The sequence below is a fragment of the Epinephelus fuscoguttatus genome, linkage group LG21, assembly GCF_011397635.1.
Source record: "Epinephelus fuscoguttatus linkage group LG21, E.fuscoguttatus.final_Chr_v1".
Classification (NCBI taxonomy): domain Eukaryota; kingdom Metazoa; phylum Chordata; class Actinopteri; order Perciformes; family Serranidae; genus Epinephelus; species Epinephelus fuscoguttatus.
Window position 1 is genome coordinate 25,370,319 of NC_064772.1, and position 19,741 is coordinate 25,390,059.

General features: G+C 39.4%; 1 long non-coding RNA gene across 1 annotated transcript; it reads right to left on the minus strand.

The window, feature by feature from the left end:
- Nucleotides 1-7,388: 7,388 nt before the first annotated feature.
- Nucleotides 7,389-11,393, minus strand: LOC125881557 (uncharacterized). Its single transcript, XR_007448243.1, has 3 exons — nt 11,292-11,393; nt 8,633-8,683; nt 7,389-7,455 (listed from the first exon to the last, which is right to left on the minus strand). It is a non-coding gene; the product is annotated as an uncharacterized LOC125881557 (long non-coding RNA).
- Nucleotides 11,394-19,741: the final 8,348 nt, after the last annotated feature.

Consider the following 19,741-nt stretch of genomic DNA (forward strand, 5'->3'; position numbering starts at 1 on the left):
CCTGTGCGCTGTCCGCGGTGCTGAACTTATCTCAGTCTTTCTGCCTCTCTCTCTCTCTCTCTCTCTCTCTCCCCCTCTCTAAATGTCTTTCCGTTTCTTATAGCCAGACAGTGCCCCCCTCCTTCTCTAGGTGGTGGTAGCCTTGTTCTGGGTGCATTCGTCTCCTTTCACCACACCAAAAGCTCTGCCAAAAATTTCACACGACCTTCAGTCACTCTCTAAGTTTCATGCTTTTCGGTTAAGTGCAGTAATGAGGATTCACCAACAAACAGTCCTCAGCATGTGTGGTATTCAGCTGCAAACAGTGCATCTACAACTTGTTCTGACGTGTTACAGGGTTGTTGCAAAATCTGCACAAATCTCAGGGAGGAAAAGCGTTCTCAGGAATAATTACACATTTATTAAAAAAGTCTATCCCCAGTAAAGAGACATCTGTCCGTGATTATGCACTTTCACTCTACTTGAATGTATCTGTATGGCTGTATTAAATTGGCATATCTCACTTTTATTGCTTCCAAATTGCACATTTATCTGTTTGGGGAGCCTATTGACAGTACAAGTTATTTTCAAGTAACTCTCAAAAATCTCAAGGGCTCAGAGCTGGTTTAGGTATGGACAGTTAATGGAATTACATTATTGATATTAAGATATTACACTTGTTATTTGGCTCTATGGGCATTGGATGTGACGGACATCTTGTATTCGCAGGAAACTAAATCTTTAAGTATTGAACTGACTTTGGCTCCTTCCATTTCTGCCATCATTAAACATCGTTGGTCACTATTGAAACTTGTCCTGCAAAATTTCATTTCAGCCAAATTAAGTTGTTTCAGACTGAACCGCTGGATCAAAGCAACTCTGCAGTTCGTCTAGTCATTAAGCTCAGTGTGCATGGGTGACCAAATGTTTAGACTCTACTTGATTGAGACAGCTAAGCTCCCAAGCTCATAAAAATGTTTTTGATTTCTCCTATGTGTATGTGTTGCTGCCTAATTCTGCCTCTGAACTGTGGAGACATTTCCTTTGAAAAAGTCTCAACTACTGTAGCCTGTTTATTACTTTCCATAACGATGGTGATTCATTCGTACGGTGGTGTTTTTGCTTTATGAATAGGAGAAAAAAATCTAGAAATATCCTTCACTGAAAGAACATGTTTACATAATGACAAATTGCCTTCCATATCTGGCCGTCCACATATGTCACTAGCATGTCTCATGATGAGTGATGCAGTGGTTAGCATTGCCGCCTCACAGCAACAAAGTTCCTGGTTTGTTCCCCGGGAGTTCTGTGCATGTTCCCCTGAGTCAGCGTGGGTTTTCTCAGGGTACTTCCTCCCACAGTCCAAAGACATGCAGGACACTAAATTGTCCGTAGGTGTGAATGTGAGTGGTTGTCTGTCTCTATGTGTCAGCCCTGTGACAGTCTGGTGACCTGTCCAGGGTGTACCCCGCCTCTCGCCCAGTGTCAGCTGGGGTAAGCTTCAGTCCCCCCATGACCCCGAACAGATTAAGCGGTTACGGAAAATGAATGAATGAACGTCTCAGTCATGTCTGAGTCACTGTCATCTGTCCAGCACATAATGTGAGATCATCATGACTGCAGGGAGCATTTTTCTAAATGAAGAAAATGATGAATGAAAATGGAAAATTCATAACTTACTGCTCCATCAGTTGTAATGTCTCACTTATTTCTTCAAATGAGGGATTTATTATCATACCAGCATGCTATTATTACTAATGCTGGGCCATGGGTCAAAAACATTTCATTACATTATCAGTCACTACAAACAAAAACGTCTTTCATTGAGGATCAACAGTATACAGTGTTTACTACTGTGTAATTTTGCTCTTATTATATAATTACTCTCAAAGGAAAAGCATGTAGGCACATAATGCTGTTGATTAGGCGTTGGGTGGTATATTAAAGCACAAATGCATGCTCAAGTTATTTAAAAAATGACTAAACTGGCTACATATTTACAGTTAAAAAGCCATGACTAATGTCAGATCTCTGCTTCTGCATCAAAGGGTTACTCTTGACATACTGAGGCTATGGCGTAGACTAAAGTAGAACTATGCTGCAGGCTGATGTGAGCCTAAAAATTCTAAATACACATCTCTGCAATGTATCCTCATACATCAATTCATATATCCTATGAATTAACACCCCACGAATGACCTTACATCCCTAAACGTAAAGTTATGTAATTAATGTCAAGTTACATGAGTTAGGATTAGTCAAGTAAAGTAAAACAGGTTAGGTTTAGGAAAAATTTAGACATAATGAGGACCAGTGTTGGGCTTGTTACCCTAATAATGTAATATACTGCTCATTACTCTTTTCAAAAGTAATAATATTACTTATTACTCCCTGCCAACAGTAATTTGTTACACTACTCGTTGTATTACTTCTCTGTTACAACCCATAAAATTGGTAACTGTGACCAGCCTGGAAGACAGAGAGACACTCGTGGAACAACTTTTCATCCACAACATATCCAGCTACAAGCTTTATTAATTCTTCGCAACCTGCAGCTGTCCATGAGTAAAATCCAGTTTTGGTTGTTAAGCTAGTACAGCAGCAGCAAAGGAGGGCTCACCTTTGGTGGGGTGTATTTCGTGGAGCTTCACGTTGTGCTGTCGGTCACAGTAGGTGTTTTAGACCGCAGGTTTGAGGATGTGTTTTTCGCAGTGCAGAGAGTTTTAGTACAACTACCTGCAGCAATAGTGTTCTTGTCATCTTTCCTCCCAACAGAATCAAAGTAATGGGAATATTTCCAGCCCCTTAGTTAAGCATTTTCATCTTACAAACTAGCTTGCCTCTTCGTGGCGTGCCTACGCGGTGCAACTATTACAAAATTGAGTCTACTGATGAGATGTTGTACTTCATGTCAGTAGTGATGTGATAACAAAAGTAAAAAGTTATTTGGTTTTGGGGCAATTGTAATATTATTACTTAAATTTTTATCAGTAATTAGTTACACTACTTGCTACTGGAAAAAGTAATAACATTACTGTTACTAGTAATGTGTTACTGCCCAACACTGGTGAGGACGACCTTAAAATGGCTCAAAGTTCACACAATAACTGGCTCATCATTAAGTGTGATATGTATGTATTTTGGTGCATTCTTGTGAGCAGTACATGAGAACAGCTTGGTCTAAGCTACTGCAGCTATGAAGATACCATATGTGAAGTGCAAGAACTGTGATTTGCAGCATGTGTTTTCTACGTATGGAGGTTGATTGTGGAGGATGCAACATGAAACGTATTGGAAAAAATGCTCTATAATCTATTCATTTTCAGTGACAAGCATAGCAAAGCAAACCTTCTGCTCACCACAAGGACCTCCATCACACTGAATCAAACAATGAAAATACTGCGACTGCATGCTTTTGTGTCATATTCAGTTTGATAACAAGGCAGATGTTCCCGCTGCTGCTCAAACCACCAAGTGATTGAAAGAATGTCAACACACTTACTGTGGGAAACATAATTAAAGCACAATGCCACCTAATCACATAAGATACGCAAGTCTCTTGCTGTGGTGGTGTTACTGTATGAACGTGTGAACTTCATTGCTGAGCTATAAATCAAAACCTACGCCGTAAGTATCTACAGCAGGACTCCCATCAACCCTTCAAATATAAATCCAGTGTAAAATTTTACAGCCACTCTAGTGGCTCTGTGAGGCTGTATTTTGGCACAGTGGTATTCAAGCTGAATGCTAACAGCAGCGGTCTAATATGTTCCCAATGACAATGCTAACATGTTGATGTTAAGCAGGTTTAATTCTTGTAAAGTTCACCATGTTAGTTTGAAGTGTTAGGATGCTGATAAGCACAACTGAGGCTGATGGGAATATCATTAGCTTTTGCAGGCATTTGGTCCTAAAACAGAGTATTGGACAAATTAAAATTTTAATGATGATGGTGTGGGAGAAAACAGCCAGAGGATCACCAAAGTTATTAAAATCTGCCAACCAACGTGTGTGCATGAAATTTCAGGATAATCCATCCAATAGTCTGAGAAATTTCACTCCAAACCACAAATGTCAACTAGTGGCACTTGTGGAAAAGTAAGGGGATCACCAGCGTCAGTAGGTTCTATCACCTGGGGAGCATGAATGACTGCACAGAATTTCATGGAGTTCCCTTTAATAGTTGTTGGACAAAAGTGGCAGACCAGGCAACTGACAGACCAAAATTGTTATCCATAGAGCCACAATACCAAGTATGGCGAATACACTTCTTTATATCTTTTTCCTCTTTCTCTTTTCTCATCTCTTTTTGTTGTCTGTTGCTGTCATTTTCCCTGTCTCCCTCCTCTGCTTGTTGATTACTCCATCCACCCCTCCACCATGCCTTTTGCTGTGTGACAGTGCTCTTTCTCCACAAGGACTGCAAATGGGTTTGTCAATATGTCATGCATGGTAATTTACAGCCATCATTCATCTCATAAAAAAACAGTGATGACTGATGGCCCATAGATTTTGAACAAAAAGTTGATGACAGCAGTGATGAATCTCCCGAGGACGGCTGTTTTGTTAAGTAAAACGCTTGTGAGGGAGGAGTGATTTTCACAGGCGGCTGCTATCCTGGCTGACTCGCTGCTGCTATCTGCCCAGTGTGGGACAGAGAAAATAAGGCTCTGAGGTGATGTCACATAGTGTCTGTGGGATCATTAGAGAAGGTGCCGGCTTTGTCTCTCGCAAACAATATGAGGAAATGTCTGTGGCGCTAATAGTTTTCGTAAGTAGAGTTTTTCCAGGCTGACTTGAACAAGACTTGGATAAGAATCTGTGGTCTTTTTTATGAGAGGAAATTACTGCTGTGATAACGTGCATTATTACGGATCCTGACTCAGCACAATGAAGTTAAAACACTGGACTGTATTCAATATACGCTGGGGAGGAAATGATTGGACAAACAGTGTAAGTGGTCTAAGGTGAAAAGGGAATTCATTGTTGAAATACCCAATACAATTGGAGGGTTGGAGAGTGATCTGACCAAATTGCTACCCCAGGGAGGAACTCAGGAGAGGTCTATAGAGTGATTCACTGCTGTGGGGAAGGCAACAGAAAGAAACACAAGAATCCTTCATCCACAATTTCATCAGGAACTCCTATTATTGAGTTATTGTAGCAAATACAGTCGCAAAGTAAGATAAACTACCCATTTTACTTGGTGTACAAGCTTAATTTGTTTTAGACGTAAGTAAAGGAAGAAAGCATCCCACGGACACTGAGAGGGGAAGGGAAGTTTCTTATGTACCTCACAAGGCTCAACTACTCTCAAGTGCAATAAGCAAATGTTTCGTCTAAGTGACCATTTCATTCAGTGACAGACATGAGCAATAAACTGTGTACACCAAGACCTGCTGTGTTTGAACCACAGGGAATGCGCCGTAGTCAATCAAACGATGCAAACATAGCACTCCTAGAGTAAAAAGCCATTCTTTAGGTCAGAGAAAGCTCACACATGAAATTTTAAATAAGTCTAGCAATATCTCAAAGACTCTAGAGCAAGCAGATGTGGGGTTATTTTTAAAACAGTGGTGCAGCGTTTTACCAGGTTTTGCTGGGAGTATCACACAAGTAATACCCCTGCACAATATGGATGGGCATTTTGAATAATTTACATAGTCAGGTACTCCCATTATATTAATATCCAGTACTCAAGTGCTCAAAAGAAAGTGTAATGTAGGAATATGGTCCAAAATGAACACCTGAGTGAAAATGCGAGTGGAGGTTAGGGTAAGCCTTCCTTTCTGCTCTGCATAGACTGTAAAAGTAGCTATGATACGCAAGTTTGACATTACATAGCTTGCACTGCACGTTCATGTATTCATTTTGTCTAAATATTTTCAATCATCACTCTTATGCATGGTCACCAATCTGCCTGTAACAGCAGACCGAGTGACTGACTGAAAACACTGAAGGTCATTTGTGGCCAGGATCTGAAGTCAACATTACCAAGCACCCAAGATGTGGGTAGATGTTCTGTTTGGTGAATAAATCTCAAAAGCCTATCTGCCACACTGGCGGGTAAATGTTTGTACCAAAATAGATATGAAATAAAAACTATGCTGAGAGACTCAATTGGCCGTACTGCTCTGCTGCTCCTGTGTCGCACATGTGCTTAGGCATCTTAAAGGTGCTAGTTTTGCGGTACTGTTTACCGGACCACACGTCAGCTGATCCACTAAAGTATTTGCCATTTGCCACCAGTCTGCTGCTAGCTAGTGTTGCACCTACACTTACAAAGCAAATAACACAGAGGCCCCACAGTCCAGACCAAGACGGCAAACTCTTCTTTACTGCCTCCCACATTGTCGGCAGCAGTGCATTAGCTTCACCTCTTCAGTTCTTACCTTTCACAATAAAAGTAGGCATATACACTGCATCACTGCTAACCAGAGGGAAGTTATTCACATATTGAGGCTGTGGTGATGAGTTGTTCAATATTTTGAAATCACATTGCTCCAGATTTTGCTTCTTTAAGTTTGTATTCAACAAAATACCTCGTTATCTAAATCTAATGTACTGAAACAAACGTATATGTGACACAAAATAGCAATTTATTATTTTGGTCAGTAAAAAATGTGTCTTTCCCCCGTGACAGGTGACTCAAAAAGTAAATTTCCCATACTGTTTGCACTATTTGTATTAATGGATATTAACAGATAGTAGTTACATCACTGGGTCCCGTCCAAAAAATGTAAACTTTTAATATAGAACAGGGTCAGTTTACATTCATATTTATCATATATGATTTTTTTTAATATACAATATATATATATATACAAAAAAGCAAAAAAAAGAAATCTGATTTACGTTGGATGAAAACTGACATCCAAATTGAATGCACCAGTAGTCATGCCAACCCCTTCTGCAAATACTATGTATTTGTCAGCTGCAATTACAACAGCCAGTTTTCATACCGTATATGTCAGACGGGGTGATATCTTGAGTGTTTCATGAAAACTACACTTCAATAAATCAATGAAATGCTCAATGAAAGCTGTAATTTCAAACACTTGCTCTGTCTCGTGTCTTTCCCAAACATAACTCATACAGTGGTAATTTACAATGCAATTTATATACATGGATGGGAAATTATCCCTTTACCTCTGATCAGTTATGATTGAATCTATGCCACACTCACACTTACTCTTACACATCAATACAGCAGGACCAGCATGCACTCTGATGCAGGGGTATCTTAATGTAAATTGGTGGTTTTGAAAAATTGGTTACATGACGTCCTGTAGTTTTGAATACATTTTTTCTGAGCTTTGATATGAAAGTTAACTATGTCCTTACCTTATTAGATGAGCTCAGCGAGTCAGTAGAGTGGCTGTCTCTGAACTCACTGTAGACAGCATTTCCATTTATTGGACGTCTGCAGACTTTAGAGCAACAATGATGTGTGGAGATGCTACCTTGCTCCTTGACCTGTGCATATACGAAGAGTTAGCAGTTGTTTATTTTAATAGGTAGCTGAATTGTCACTTTTCAGGGTGAGCTCAGATGTTCTGAGCCACCACACAGATAATTAAAAACAAAAGTGCCACATTTCCCAAATGGAAACTGTCCTCAAATACATTTACACATATCACAAAATGACTGTACAGCTATCATAACTGATTTCAAACTACATCTTATTTCCCCCTAAATGCTGCATAAAACTCATCAAATAAAAGTCCATATTTTGAAAACAGTTAAAGTAATAGCTGCGTTTTCCCCATAAATAATAACATTCAATTTTTTTCAAACATGTCGAAGAAATCTCGACATGACACACAGCTTGCAACCTTTTAATTTCATGTTATGTGTAATTTCTGATGTCAGCTGTGTTAACAAGTCGTACATGCAAAAAACTTCATACATTCCTGCAGTTTTAATATCAGCACCTTTCAACATATAAAAGGGGTTGAAAGCGCAGTAACCTGAACAAACATCTAAAAAGACCAAAGACAGAGACTGAAAAAGAGGTCTAGGACTGAGAGAAGGCATTAGGCGGAGAAGCAAAGCAAAGGAAAAGATTGAAGAAAAAGCAGGAGAAGTGGGGCAGGAAGGTGAGGAAGAGAGGGGCAAAGATAGACAGGGGAACAGGAGACGGAAGAGGGTAAGGGAAGAGGACGGACAGAAAAGAGGGAGACGGCTCAAATTAGTTGAAAGCAACACCAATTCATCATGTCATCAAACACCCTAAGAGGCGCTGAACAGAGATCCTCTGGAATTCTCTCTGGAATGAAGGCACTGCGTTTCTGGATCATTAAAGTGTCTGGATAAACTTCACATCACTGCACTCTGATCAAAATATCAAAGTAAACGTAATTACAAGCCAGGATGTCTGTTTTTTTAAACATGTGTTTACAGTTCATAGAATTAAAAACATATAAAATACATCTGAGTTATCAGTCGGGAGTACATCTTCATGTTCTGACATCCGTGTGTAAGCCACCACCTTACTAGAAGAGGAGCAAAACTCTCTTCAGTTCTTCACTGATAAAAGTGTTTTACCACAAGCGTACTTTTCACAAAGTATCTAATCAGTGGATAGCACTGTATATTAATGAGGCTTAACATTTTGTAAGTACAGGTGTGACATGAAATTAAAAGAACTTACCTGCAGCAGACTGAATTGCTGTGAAGGTACAGCAGATTGTCCTCTCTTGACCTGCAAGTTTATTCAGAAATAGATATATACTATTACATTACACTTTATTTCTACTTTGCATTGTTTCACTGTTAGATAAAAAAAAAAATACAAGGGCAAATATAAAATCCAATAATCAGAAACATAACTGCATAGCCTATTCAGTTTGTACAGAAGTGCAATGCATTCACTTGAGAGAAAAAAGCCCTATTTTTCTGTATTAACTCGATTATTATTTTAGAATTCTGAGAAAGTTTTCATAAGGAAAAAAACTTTTCTGAATTAATGATCTCATTAATTCAGAAAAACAAGACCAGGTATTTTTTATTTCATATAAAATTTCAGAAATCCAGGCAAAATATTCAGAAAGAAGGATCCGATTTTTTTTTAAATAAATGAGAAATAAATGATGGCTGAATTTAATTTAGTTGCTTTGATTTCAGGATCCTTGTAAGCTGCATGCTTGCTAACTGTAACTCTCACTAGAGCACTTGAATAGAACAGAGCTGTTGTTAGTGTTATTAGTAACACCCGTGCTTTTCCTACTTTGACAAGTCAAAATGTCTGCTGTGAAAAAGGCCTATGGCATCAAGGGCTGTAAACTTTTGGTTGGGTTTGTTGATTGGTTGGTTGATATGCTCTTGTCTGACCATATTCTCATGGGTTGGGCAGTCGCTGGTGTTACTTTAATAAGGGTTAGGGTTAGAGTTAGTCCTCTGTGATAGTTGGTCTTTATGGGATTTGTCCCACCCCTTCTTCACTGTGATTGGATGGCTGGTGATATTGACAAACACAGTGTTTTACCTAAAGCCAAACATTTTTCAACTCTCAATTTTAATTGGAAAACTGATAAACAATCACTGAAGACATTCAGTGTCAGATTTTATCACTATGAATTTAATTTACTTGGTCTCCAAAAAGACTCCGCAGTTCTGGATTATAAAGCTTCTGGAAAGAATAGGATCACAACAGTACCCTTGTTCGAATGGCACGATGGCTAATGTTAGCTTCTGAAGTCTCTCTCTCACATACAGCAATACATATATTTATCGTTAGTAACGTTACATTGTACATGAAATTGTGAACCCCAAAGTTAATGTCTATAGTGTCCATTATGTCCAATTTATCTCATCAGTCCTGTTCAACATTAGCAGTGAGACTGACTCACTCACATAGCTCAGATGGAAAAGCAATTCAGTGCACAGTTTATTTATGGATAACATTACAGTGGACATCACATTTCTTTTTACTCGAGGCGTTCCACTTGGCTGAACACAGAGTTCACTTGCCTTGAATAAGTGTTAACGTTGAGCCCTGTGACAGGGAAGAAAACTCTTCGGTGGATACACAATGCCACCAGGTAGAGTGCAGTCAGTGCACTGTGGCTGATTTTGTCAATCTAGAGACAATGTGCAGATACTTTCCCCCATCGACCAAGGGACTGGTTTAAGAGCAGTTAACTTTCAGTCAACCAAAATTTCCTTTGGTCGAAATACAGCCCTAATGGCATCCTCCTCAGCTGATCTGTAGCGCTTAGTGGTGCTGGGTGAACTAGCAGTAGATGCACACTTCCCTCAGCACAATGTAATGGTTGGCAGGTGTGAAGTAGCTTAGTCTAAAGAAAGTAGCTCCTACATGAAACTACTCACAACAAAGTCTGTGGATTATCTTGAGTAAGCGGGTTATGATTTCTGCAAAGAAACATCGCTGTTTAGTTTTTTCAATGTATTTGTTTGGCACTGCATCACAAGTAGAGCACTGTTTAGTTTATTTATATTCAAGAGAAGAAGGACCTTTCTACAGTTGGTATCTCACAAACTCTGCAACCCACAGCAGAAAAAATCTAGATAATAAATAGCACTGTAAGTAAAAGGAAAAATATATATTTGATATCAGGGTGAACTGTTCCTTTAAAGTGACAGTATGATTTTAGTGTCTGTTAACTGTAACGTCTGACTTAGCTATGCTATTAAGCCATGCTAATGACACAGCATTCACACTACCAGGGCCTTAACTTCACTGGCACACCTGACTTTAATTAATGTGATTAGTTAAGCCTACGTTTGATGACTTTAACATTAAATGTCTGCCATGAGAAACTGAAATGTTAATAAAACACTACTGCTAACTGCTCTGCTACGTTGCAAATGTCACGTTAGCTAACTGCCTATGCTAAGTTAGCTCTTGGGCTGTCTACTGGCATACCTGAGTGCAGCTTTAATTAACATGATTAGTAACACCTGTGACAACTCTAACTCTAAATGTCCACTATTACAAACTGTAACATTAATAAAATGTTATTAGCCCTGCTAATATTACCAATGTCATGTGTTAGCTAGGTGGCTATGCTAAGTTAACGTTAGCTCCTGGACTGTCTAACTGCAAGATAAATAGTTAAGCACTACAAATTAAACAAATACTCCTCTGTAGTAAACCCTAAATGACCTGAAATCTTTTTTGAGAGTTCAAAGTTAGTATTAAAGCCTGAAAAAACAAATATTTTTGCACTAATGTTAAAAGAGACTGTTAGCACTGAAGCTAATAAAACCTTTTAGCAAACATGTTAGCTAAGGCAGCATTAGCATAACTTCTCTAACCTGAAAACTAAAGAGTCGACTCATGACAGTACCTGTTGCTTGTTCTTTATCTTCCAGTTCTTCTCCGTGTTTCATTTGTAAATACATAATTTAAACAATAGACCTTTGTCACAGCAGACATTCTGACTTGTCACAGTAGTTAAAGCACAGGTGAAACTACTAACACTAACGATGGCTCAGTTCCATTAAGTGTGCCAGTAAGCTATTCCAGTGAGCCTTCATGCACAGTGCTAGGGCCTGCCCTAAATGGAATGCAGCAATCATTAACGCTATTAAATACACCTGTGCTTCCTCTACTATTGGTGCATTCCAAGCAGGCTTTTGAACTCGTAAGTCATGACTTCAAGTCACGAGTTACAACTTTGTAGCATTCCAGGAAACTTATGGCAAACTGCCAGTTACTTCCTGTTTAACGTTGAACCGTATGTTTGTGCTTCCCCAATATTTCTATCACCAAAGGTGCCTGCTCCTTGCTCATTTGAGCGAAACGGAGGAGGAAAAACAGCGCACAAGGTCACAGATGCTATTATACTTTTTATTTTACGTTATCTGTGTGTTTGGAAACGTATTTTGTATTGATTATTCTTGCACTGGAAACCAGCTGTTAGAGCAGCTGCCAATGTTAACATTAGGGTTATTTTATGTCTATTTCTCACCATGTATCACCTGCATCAACACCGCATCCATAGGGCTGCCATTGTTATTTAGAGGAGTAAGGTAATTGGTTTAGAGGGCTGTGTGACGTCAGAAAGTGTAACTGGGAGTACATCGATCTGGTACGAGTTCACGGGTGGGAAGTTACGGGTTTGACTGCCGTTCCAGTGCACTTTCACGGGTTACAGGTTGTGAAAACACGAGTTACGGGTTGCCTGGAACGCACCATATGTCATGTCAAAATGTCTGCTGTGAAATTATCTATTTATCTATCTATTTAGTCTAACCAGACACTGCTCACATCTGACGATAGCCTGTATTAAAGAACCAGACATGACCTCAAATTGTCAGTAACACATTTTCTGCTGTATGATTGTTGCCCGTAAATATAACATTAAGATCAATTATTTAAAGGGACAGTTCAGGGGTTTTTTGAAGTGGGGTTGTATGGCGTTCTTATCCAGAGACAATATATTACAACCAGTATATATGTCAGTCAGCATGACCCCATTTTGGAGATGCAGGTAGGAGTCCAACATGGAAGCTAAGCAATGTACTGTTGTGGATGGGTCAACAATAACATGTATTTTAACCACTTAAAGAAAAGTCCCACCTAAAAAAAATATCTGTTTAATTGTAGGCTACATTTATAACATTTTCCAATGGGAAAATGAAACCATTATATCACTCTCATACAGCCAGACTCCTTTGAGAAAAGTAGTGATTTAACAAGGAGCCGCTGGTCTACTGCTGCCTCGATAACTTAGTTTGTTTGTGTTATTGTGTGATGTAACATTTTAAAGGTTAGTTCGGACACACAATAACACAAACCAACTAACTGATCAAAGCAGCAGCAGACCAGCAACTCCCTTATTCAGTTAGCTAAAATACTGTTTTTGTCAATGGAGTCTGGTGGATAGACTAGGAACTGAAGCTGTTAATGACTTCCCTGTCAAATGGGCTGTCTGGCAAAAAGGTAAAGCATTTAAAATACTCTGAATATAGCATACACTTATAATAATATAGATTTTTTTAAGTTGGCTAAAATACATTTTGCTGCACAGCAGTAGATTGCTTCCAATTCAGACTCCAGCCTGCTTCTCCAAACGGGGGGTGTGCCAACTGCCTTCTACTGTCTGTGACACACTTACTGTGGATAAGTACCCCATACAATCCCACCGGAAAATCTGAACTACCCCTTTAACAGCTTGAATTTAACACAATTAAGTATGCGCATAAAGATCCCAATACACTTACCAGTTTGTAGCAGACAGGTGAACTGTTTTTCTCGCCTCTCACACCTCTGGGAAAGTTTTCAGTCCCCCATGACTCTAAACAGAATGAACAGTGGAGAATATTAATGGAGGATGGACTATTATCCCCCTAGTACCCACTTACAATAACATACGTACAGTATATAGCATATAGTATCTGAGATCTAAAATTAAAAAAAATCAGTAAAACTTTTCATCTCTATCACTCTAAAGTCACTGCACTTGCTGCTTGCTGTATTGTGCATGTATCTGCCTTTTATTCGCATTGTAGGCTACGTGCACTGGGAGAAGAGGCAGAATGCCGCTACATTTCACTCCCAGAAGAAGCACAGTGGAATTGACTTATGTTAATTAACGACCTTTGGTGTCAATCGTTCCAAGGATTATTTGCATATTCTCAAAATAGCACTAGAAGTAGGAAAATCAACATCTGCACTTCTGTGAAACTCTCCTTGCTTCTCCCCCTTCAAACACATCCTAGCACCGCAATACAAATCATACAAATCACTATGCATGTTGTACAAATCACAGCTTATGCAGTGCGTTGATTAGCACGAGAAAAATTCCCTTAGTCATCCCTGTCTTGGTACGTTTGTTGTCTTTCTCTGTGCAGCAAATAAGTAGGCTCGTGAGCCAAGGTGCGTATTGTGTAAAAGAAAAGCCACAGATGATTCAGGAATTTGGAGCTCCGGATCAACAGTGGAATATGTCTTTTCACATACATTTCCTACTGTCATGCATATACAGCAGTGTACATGTCTTAACTACAACAGTATTTGAGTGCCTGGCATAGAAGAACTTCGGCTGTGACAGACAGTAGCCCCTTTTATACTGCCTGTTCAAGGCGTGAATTTAATGCTGTTATAATTTCTTGCCGTTCTTTATCAAAGTTACGATCATGGAATGGGGGATAGAGTTGTGAACAGCACCAAATGGACATCTCCATAAAATGCACAGCCTGCAGAACAGGACCACGATGGGGACAGGTATGACGTTTAGAGGTTGCTTAGACAAGGTGTTATGTGTGTAACCCATCGCCAGGAGATTTAAAAAGCAGCTAACAGCAGTTAGCAGCTAACTCATAGAATAAGGACAGCTTATACAGAAAATGTCCGCTTTTTTTTTTTTTTTTTTTAAACATCTGGAACCTCCCATCTACAATGGGCTTGAGAAGCGCCCTCACTTGGCTCAGATTCTGGAGTAACTGAAACCTCCTTAAGGAATCTGATCCCATTTGATTTGGTGGTGGGTACCTCATGCAACTGCATGCCTTTGCTGACGTCGACCCCAGCAATGTATAAACTGGAAAGCAATGAGGTGAGGAAGCCTCTTACCCTCTGAGCAGAGGACAAGCTCAGCCGCCATAAAACAGAGATGGTGTGATACAATACAATACGATATGATATGATACCATACAATACCATATGATACCATATGGTACCATAAGATACGATATGATATGATGCAATCCATTTTATTGTCCCTGTACACAAATTTGTCTTGGACTTAGGAGCTGCACAAGTAATGCTGCTTTGCAATAACAGTCCAGCAGAAATTAAAAGCATACACCATAAAAAAACATAAACACACATAATACACATAACAGCACTGTACATGATCACATGGTACATGATTGACATTATTGTGATGTTATGTCATTGTTATTGTTTATAATGCACTGCCAACGGGTATGTGTCACCCTAGAGACAGCATCATCTACCTCTTAGTTAAAGACGAAGGTCAACATTTTCATAAGAAAAAAACTAAGTGGTGTGTAAAACCAGTAAATCAGATGGATCCCCTTTTAGCAGTGTTTAAGAGGATTTCTTAAAAACCTCCAGCTATGGTTTCAACCTGACCCCCCCCCCCCCCAAATTAACAAGAGATCCTATCAGGGCCTGAGCATTGTCTGTAATCTGATGTCAGGCCCTCCTTATCCTTAATAGAAAATCCAAAAAATGTCGAGGTCACTCGTCCCTGCCATGTTAGAGTTTCTCAATTAATAATGTAAGAAAAGAAAATGTAGATCCACAAGTGAAGCGAAAAAAGAAAACAGACAAAGGAAAGTTGCTGATGTTGCACTTCCCTGTATAAATCCCAACCCTGTTTCAATGGCCGCTTAGGTCAGACAAGTTTCCTTTCTGTTGGAAGACAAGAGACAGACACAATCTGCACTTACAAGGAAGGGTGGTCTTTTAATAATGTCACAGCATAATTGGTTTCTGAAACATTTCATGGCCTTAATTAACTAAATGAGCCTAAAGGAATCAGCGAGGGGCAGTGGAAGAGAGGAAGAAGGGAAAAAAAGAGAGAGGCAGAGCAAGGATTAATACGACCGATTGAGATCAGATACCTTATCTCTTCAGTTCACAAGTCTGCTATTCATTCCTGGTCCTCCTCTCACCCACACTCTCAAAAGGTTCCCTTCCATCAACTCAAATTAATCTACTTCACATTCACAGGCTGTCTCCTGCACACACTGGGTAAAAATTAGCAGCTGACTATGGGCTGATTTTTTCATGGTTGCTCTGAACGTTGTAAATGCTCAGTGCTACAATTTAACAAGTGGAGACTACGGCATTTTTCATGTCTCAAATCAACTGCCAGTTTCTACCTCATGGGCTGATTTGAATTAGTTTTGATTCAACCTGGTCTTTTTATGTGACTACTCTGTGTTAGTGATTGCAATTCTGGCAAAACAGAAAGAAACACTTAGACTGCGCCAATTTTCACTAGGGTGGTCTCCCTGGGGCTGTGCACATGCCGCGTTTTTTGCGCCCTCACATTCATTGCTGTCAGTGTAGATGCCTATCAGGCCCGCTCAAATGCCAAAGCAATGCTGTCGCAGTGAGCACGTGTTCCAGAGCACTTTTCAGGACGCAAGATAAACGGAGTTCATCTTTTGGAACGCAGCAGCACTCACCACATGTCACGTGACGAGGACCAACCAATCACAGCCGACAGACATCTTTCCCTTCTTCCATAAATATCAGTTTGTAATAGCTATGGAAAAGAAGTTGATAATCTCTACGCGGGGCTGCCAGAGCTTTATATCAGTCCGACAGACAATAGGCCAACACATAAACGGCACCTGGAAGAAGATCAACTCTGCACTCAAGATTCCAGGTAAATTGGCTTTGATGTGGTACTTGTTAAGGTTGCTTAGCAACCTCTGATGCAACCTGCTGCTGTGCTCTTGAAAGCTGGCACAGAAAAGACACAAGAGTAGCACCCAGCACCTGATCTCGTGCTTTCAAGGTGGTTAAAGATGCTCACTCTGTTGGTTCGTTGGTCAGTCAGTGGGTCCACAAAAATTTCCTAATCTTTCAGCATCCAGTTTTTGCCTAGGAGGCTGAAATTTGGCATGGAGGTCTATGTGTGTGTGTGTGTGTGTGTGTGTGTGTGTGTGTGTGGGGTTGTGTTCATGTGTACATGCCAATTGCTAAAAGAGGGTGTGATCATGGGAGTAGCCTCTTGCAAAAAAGTGCATAAGTTCCAAATAAATTCACAAAAGAAGAAAAGATTTTTCGGAAAGACTGGTCATGAGCAAGGGTGTAGGTTTCATTGCAATTATTGCAAAAAATTCCTGCATTATGGTCAGTTTTAATGCATCTGATTGTGCCTTTTTGGAATGATTAATTTTGTCAAAATAAAAGTCCTCTGCCCCAGATCTACACCCATGGTCATGAGCCAAAGAGCAGCATGCATGTGCATGGTCGCAGCTATTTCAAATTTTTGTTGTTGTTGTTGTTGCAGACGTTAACTCATACTATCAGAATAATTTCAAAGCTATAATCACAAAACAATTACAAACACATAGTGACTTTAACCTTAACCTCAGTTTAATTGCCATGCACAAATATTTTAGGAGTAACAGAGTCAAAAAATGATTGCTGGGAACATTTCAGGGCTTTCCCCTAGAAAATAATTACCAATGTAAAACAGCTGCACATGAATGGAAGTTCTAGGAGATTTGGCTGTTTTAATGTTACAAGGAAAATTGTTTTTTTTAAGCTTCTTATTTACTGACTAATTCTCCTTTTTTGAGTGGTGTTACTACGAGCACTGGATCTATGTGCATATCCGCGTTATGTGGAAAGCAAGTACATTAAAAAAGAAAGAAAAACAGGATTAAACTCTGTGCTGGCAGAGTGAATGGCATTTTGGTCCAATCAAGTTGATGTTTCATCTCATTACAGGAATGATTATGTTGACGTGTGGGCTGCATCCTTTCATATGAACAAACTGTATACTCCACAGCACAGATAATGAAAATGTTATTCAAAAGATGCTGTGGTACATTTATGGAATAGGGCTGATGCCTGCGATGGGTTTTTATTAACACATCAGCATCGCTGGAAGCTATACAGCGATAATGTCTTGTTTCGACAACATGATTACTTACAAGTTAGTAACAACTCAGAAGAAGTTAAGAATAGATGCATCCTTATGAAAAGTATGTGGTGCAAACTCTTAGTTTCTGACCTACAGAGGAAATTCTAAAAAGAAAGTATTCTTACAATGAATTTATCCCCCAACATGATGGTATTTTTTAAACTTTTCAGAAATTAAAACCTTTAACGTTATATCCTAAAGCAGATGCTGCTGGAGTTCACATTGATACAGATGATAAGGTCATCAGCTAACTTGAAGCTCCAGTGTTTTTACATAGAGTTAGGCACAAATAAGATAAACTGAAACAAAATGCCAGTGCTGCTCGGGAACAAAAACAATTCAAGCCTTCCTTGCTGAAAGATTAAATTAAAATTGAATAAAATTTGAAATAAAATAACAATGAATCAAGAGATTGGTGTAGGGTGACACTACAGTACTGACTACAAGTAAAAACTGGATCTGGACTCAGGCATTCTGGCCAAGTCTAAAAACATCCTCAGTCTTTTTGGGCAGAGTCACACCTCTGATCACATTACTGCCTCATCTGGGACTTACAGAATATCTGGAATAAAGATACCTCTGATTATAACTCCCTATAAGACTGATCCAAATCAGCATGAGGTTTTCTGATACAATTTGTGTGCAACTTATACTCTTTTTAAAGGGGTTCTACACCAATTTTCAAAATTCATACATACTATTTCTATGGTTCAAGACAGTCCAAAAATATTCATACAAAAACATAATTAACTTTCCCCCAAATGGTCCAATCTATGTGATGTTGCTGCTCAGCTTATTTTATGCACAGTGTTGCTTTGCTAGCGTCTTTGATAAGCCAAATCTACCAGCACAGAAGCTAAGCAATGGACTGCTGTGAACAGGGGCTGCTGCAAAATTTGTTTTAGCTACCTAAAGAGACCAACATAAACAATCGATATCAGTTTAAGTGCGTACAATATTCGGAATACTTTCTCCACTTTACCTTACACACAGAGGCAGCGGTACACCAGCAACTCCCATGTTCTGCTGGGTAAAATTACGGTTGTTTGCAATGGAGTCTGGTGGTTTTGAGATAACAGCCTCAGCTCTCGATGGCAAGGGCTGTCTGACAGCAAGGTAAAGCATTGAAAATATTCTAATTATGGCGTACACTTAAATTTATATTGAGTTTTTTAGAAGGACATTTTTTATGCATACAGCATTTGCTCAGCGACATTTCATTTTACATACGTAAAGCAGGGATTCTTTACATGTATATTACTGTAAACACACATCGTGATTCATGTTCACAAATACTGAACTTTACCAGACAATGGAAATATCATATTGACGTTCCTAATGTGGTGTGTTGTTTCCTTACAAGACATACAGCTTTAAAAGAATCAGACATATTCAGTCCCATAAGTGTGCCATATTTTTGTCTCTGTGGACAAAAAATTGTTTTATAATGATGATATACTTATATTGTCCACAAGGACTAATGATGACATACTTATGCTACTCAATCAGCCTGATAGAACTGCTATGATTTCAAGACCTCAGATTGGTAGTTTGGTCAGTCATTTCTGCTCAGTGCCAGGGGCATAAATATAGACAGTACATGTATAGACAGCAGGTCCTTGCAGGTGATTCAGATTGTCACCTTGGAAACATACCTGTGTTCAGAAAGGAATTATATAAAAAAAGAAATTATATATTATACATTACTACTTTAAGTCTTTAAATAAACCATAAAAACTATTTAATTAAATGATTAATTCCTTATCTTGTCCTATCTAAAGTCTCCATTTGTGTCGAGCCTGCACCTCCTTACGCCACTGCTCAGTACTGACCTGAGTTTGCACCTATGAAAATGTCACAGACACTGTCATGGAGAACATGGGTGATGGGTGATGTGCAAGAAACTACCAGACTTTACTCTTTAGATGCAGGGTGATATACTGAGGAGGGAAACCGTCCTCTGACCGCAGCAGCTGCTTTTAACTCCCCATTTCAGTAGGTGTTAGTTGCATGGTCGGACAGGCATGTCCATGGTGAAGAGTGTATCCAGTAAGCAAAGAACAAAACAAAGCCAAAAAAAAATGGCCTGGGTGCTCACCCTTTTAGGAGGGAACAAGGCCGTGAGATGGGTCTGTTGGAAGAGTGAGTCAGCTAGTGAG